The 4,385-nt window shown below is 41.0% G+C and overlaps 4 non-coding genes across 4 annotated transcripts; all 4 read left to right on the forward strand.

Annotated features, from left to right (window-relative positions):
• The first annotated feature begins 349 nt into the window (after positions 1-349).
• trnai-aau (transfer RNA isoleucine (anticodon AAU)) lies at positions 350-423 on the forward strand. The gene has a single exon. It is a non-coding gene; the product is annotated as a tRNA-Ile (tRNA).
• Positions 424-519: 96 nt separating this feature from the next.
• On the forward strand, positions 520-592 carry trnaf-gaa (transfer RNA phenylalanine (anticodon GAA)). The gene has a single exon. It is a non-coding gene; the product is annotated as a tRNA-Phe (tRNA).
• Positions 593-727: 135 nt separating this feature from the next.
• On the forward strand, positions 728-799 carry trnaq-uug (transfer RNA glutamine (anticodon UUG)). The gene has a single exon. It is a non-coding gene; the product is annotated as a tRNA-Gln (tRNA).
• Positions 800-913: 114 nt separating this feature from the next.
• Positions 914-985, forward strand: trnaq-cug (transfer RNA glutamine (anticodon CUG)). The gene has a single exon. It is a non-coding gene; the product is annotated as a tRNA-Gln (tRNA).
• Positions 986-4,385: the final 3,400 nt, after the last annotated feature.

Genomic DNA, 4,385 nt, shown 5'->3' on the forward strand with positions numbered 1-4,385 from the left:
AAGTAAGTCTGCACCCCTGAGGACCGTAACAGGGTGAGTAGAGCAGGGCAGAAACAAGTTTCTCCGAAATCGAGGTGCTTTTTGCCACAAGCGCAGACTTCCGGATGCTCCCTGCATTCAAAGCCACGTGAAGAGCGACGCTCGAGGGCAGGTGGCGGTGCTCGTTGGTCTAGGGGTATGATTCTCGCTTTGGGTGCGAGAGGTCCCGGGTTCTAATCCCGGACGAGCCCGTGATCAGGCTTGGTCCTGAAGCTTTTCTGCCTGCTAAGGGGCCCACGAGCAGTCAGCAAATTTTGGGGAAATTGGGCAGACATCTGGCCGGAGCCGGGCAGACATCTGGCCGGAGCCAGGCCGGTTAGCTCAGTTGGTTAGAGCGTGGTGCTAATAACGCCAAGGTCGCGGGTTCGATCCCCGTACGGGCCAGCGTCTTTTGTTCTCTGTTAGCTCGTCTCTGCTCTTCTCTCAAAGCGACGGGTGGTGTCACGTAAACCCCTGCAGACCAAACCTTAGGGGTATGTGGCCAAAATAGCTCAGTTGGGAGAGCGTTAGACTGAAGATCTAAAGGTCCCTGGTTCAATCCCGGGTTTCGGCAGATGCAGCTTTCTTTTGTCTTTTGTCGAGGGTGGCCAGTGACCAAAACTCACTGGGATACAACCCCTCGCTCTGACTGGTTCCCCCTAGCCGCAACACTATCTACCTCCAGGTCAGCTGTCAAAGAGGCGCTCGTGGTTCCATGGTGTAACGGTTAGCACTCTGGACTTTGAATCCAGCGATCCGAGTTCAAATCTCGGTGGAACCTGCGTGCCTTCTCGCGGCAGATAAAAACAAAAAAGGCTCAACTTTGTTTTTGTTGCCGGTGAGCCGTAAGCGACTTCTTCTTTGCTTTCCTCTGAGCAGCGACCTTTCTCGTCAAGGTTCCATGGTGTAATGGTTAGCACTCTGGACTCTGAATGGAGCGATCCGAGTTCAAATCTCGGTGGGACCTGCTTTTGCCACGAAGGTGCGCAGGGCCCGTTCTGAGAAATCCTTTTGACAGCAGTGGGCCCCAAAGGCTCACGCAACTGCGAGGGTACGTTTCGCACCGCAAAAAGCGCAGTCTGTCTCCTTGGGGACGTGCGCGTAAAAGGCCAGGGGCCTCATGTACAAAGACTTGCGTTGAATTCATACTAAAACATAGCGTACGTACAAAGCTGTAAATGTGCGTACGCAGTAAAAAAATCTGATGTATGAAACACTGCGTACGCGGAATTCCACGCATATCTCTTTGTACATCTGAATTAACGTGAAATTGAGCGCACATGCACGAGCGCAAAACCCCTCCCTGCCTCCTCCCCCGTATTAATATGGTAATGACTCCACTTTGGCAAAACCAAACGAAAAAGCAAGCAAGAGAAACTTAACAGAATGTGATTTGAAAGGTGCTCCTCACCGGTAGACTGGAGAAAAACTGTTATTTGCAAGTTTGTAAAAAAAAAAAAAAAAATAGAGTGGGAGAGTTTAGCTGACGCGGTTAACGCAGTGGGGTTTGAACATCGCACTGTGAACGAATTAAAAAAGAAATGGTCCGATGTAAAGGTGCAGGTGGAGAACAGCGGCGACTTAGCCTACGTTTCAGCGCATCAGTCAGAGTCATAGAGCGCAAGCAGATGAACATCGTTGTCTTGTAACGGTAAAATATCTTGTTTGAATAAGTGCAACGTTGTCTTTATGGAATAAACAATAGTAGGCCTATGTCTATAAAGGTTCATATAATGCCTCACCACACGGTGTGATGTTGACATAATGTGATTTAGTTTGACACAAAGCAACCGAGTGATCCTTGTCAGCTAGGTAAAATATTTTATAAGAAATTTCTATTTTGATTTTATGGTTATCTGCTGAATTTGCTGATGCTTGTAAATTACATGATGTAATTTATTAACATTTCATCATATTATATAGCCTATATAGCCATTGCGAGGGACATCCCAGTGGATCGCAGTGTTGTTTGAATTAGTTTACATAAGATATATATATATATATATATATATATATATATATATATATATATATATATATATATACATAAGATATTTACATACCCTCTATATGTATATTATCTGTATAAAAGTTATTAATACTAATTAAATATAAAATAAGAATATTATTGTGTGTTTTTTTTTTGGTGGTGGAGGTGTTCGGGGGGGGGGGGGGGCTTTTTTCAGTTTCAGCACATGCCCCTCAAAAGGTCTGTGCACGGCTCTGGTGCCACCGGCATTTCAGCTGCCCAATCGCCCGCTCTACAAGTGCGAGAATGGGCATCATTGTATCTGCGCTCTTGGTCAGTTTGTGGGTTGTTGAGGGGGGTTAACAGCCACGTCTTTAATGGATAACCGCGGTCTCCTGATAGGCAGTTAAATAATTACGCTCAATAAAATAAAATAAAGTAAAAACTTAGCTGTCTCCGATTCACGTATCCAAATTGTTCTTCAGATGGCGCCTTTATAGCAATGTCCGTGCAGTCGATCGCTTGCGCTTACATTAGGATAACCGGTGATCGCTGCAAATTGCGCTTTGTTTGGCTGGTCAACTGCATGGTATGGAAATCTTATATACCTGAGACATGCGGATGATCCCGTCCCATACAGCTGGCATTGCACGGCTCAAAGACGACTGGCTTAACCCCGATTGATCTGCCAGTTCCCTTTGGAAAGAACAATTTGCCAGGAAACCAAGCGTTATCAGCACCTGTAAGGGAACGGGTAATGCGTGGCTCCTCGCTGTCTCCAAATTTTGTGCGTACGCAGTGTTGATACATGAGGCCCCAGGAGGCCCTTGGAGAATGCGGGCATCGATCCCGCTACCTCTCGCTTGCGCCTACTGCATCCCACCGATTGAGCCAAAGTAAGCCCAAAGTAAGCCCACATGAGCCAATCGCGTTTCTCTCCTGGGCTTACTTTTGACCAATCACGTTTCTCTCCTGGGCTTACTTTTGACCAATCGCGTTTCTCTCTGGGGCTTACTTTTGATCAATCGGGTTTCTCTCTGGGGCTTACTTTTGACATCGCGTTTCTCTCCCGTGCCTCACTTTTGACCAATCGCTGCGACCGTTTATTATTGTCATCGATCTTTGCAATAGGTAAGGCTAAGGTGTACTTCATTTTTAAATATAATTTAATATCGTTATTTGTTCATAAATAGTGTGTATTTTTGGAAAATAGAACGTGCCAATGTATACGTTAGCATGTATAGCACACGTTTTCTGAAGTATTTGCGAACCTGTAACTTTTTAAATGATAAATACAGAACAAAACATGTCGCTACTGATCAGATAGGTTACAATCATCGACAGTCCTAATTAGCCTACATTACTATGTGTGTATTGTGTGCGAAGAAAAGAATATTAATATTAAAATATTTATTTACTTATATATGTAGAGAGACAGAGAGCTGGGTAACTTACTTACTGTAACTGTAATGACTGTAAGTTAATTCGTTACTAATTCCAAGTTACAAGACAAATTGTAGTTAGTTACTTAACCCATTAACAGTTACATTACACATTTTAGGTAATATAAGTTAGTCAGACTACTTTTACGTTACTTTAGATTACTTTTGACCTAACTTGTTTATCACATTGATTTAAACAGGGTAATCTTGAAAAAAAAGAATAAGAAAATAGATTGTATTTGTTGTTATTAACAACACTAAGTGCATTTAACACATGTTTGTGAAATAACTGCAGGGAGTTAAATAAAAAACTACTAATTAATTAAACCATAAAAATAATAAATTAAAGTAAATCATTTTAAAATCAATTAAAAATGCACAAAAATGAAATATATTCTTTTTGTTTACCTGCATGTCTTGTGACCATAACCTCATCAGAGGACCAATGAACATGAAAATGTGATAATTATTAAAATATTCAATTTAAGTATGTTAATTAAATATATTAGTTAAAATGTGTGCATGATAATGTGTTTGAAAGACAAAAGCCTTTGTTAAAGGTGGTTAAAAATATCTACAGTGTGATCTTTCAAATAAAAATGAATGTGTTTATCAGTAGTTGATGCAATGTTGAAACACTTTATGCAAACCTGAAATGATTTTTGTAAATCAGTGGTCAAATGCTGTATCTCCACCTGACTAGTGACTGGTCTTTGTGTGAGTGTCCACAAAACTGGAAGACTTTTTTATGAATATAAGCAGTAGGCTGTTTTAGAAAAGAAATTTAAAAGATCAAAAAGAGGAATTAGGAAGTATATATCAGTTAGGAATAATTTAATGTCATTGTGTAAATAAAATAAAATAAAATCATATAATGCATAAAAAAAAGGAACTTTAGTCTGATTCGGAATATTTTCAAATATATATATTTTTTAATCTAAATACAGGTACTTAAT

This window comes from Garra rufa, unplaced genomic scaffold, assembly GCF_049309525.1.
Source record: "Garra rufa unplaced genomic scaffold, GarRuf1.0 hap1_unplaced_092, whole genome shotgun sequence".
Lineage (NCBI taxonomy): Eukaryota > Metazoa > Chordata > Actinopteri > Cypriniformes > Cyprinidae > Garra > Garra rufa.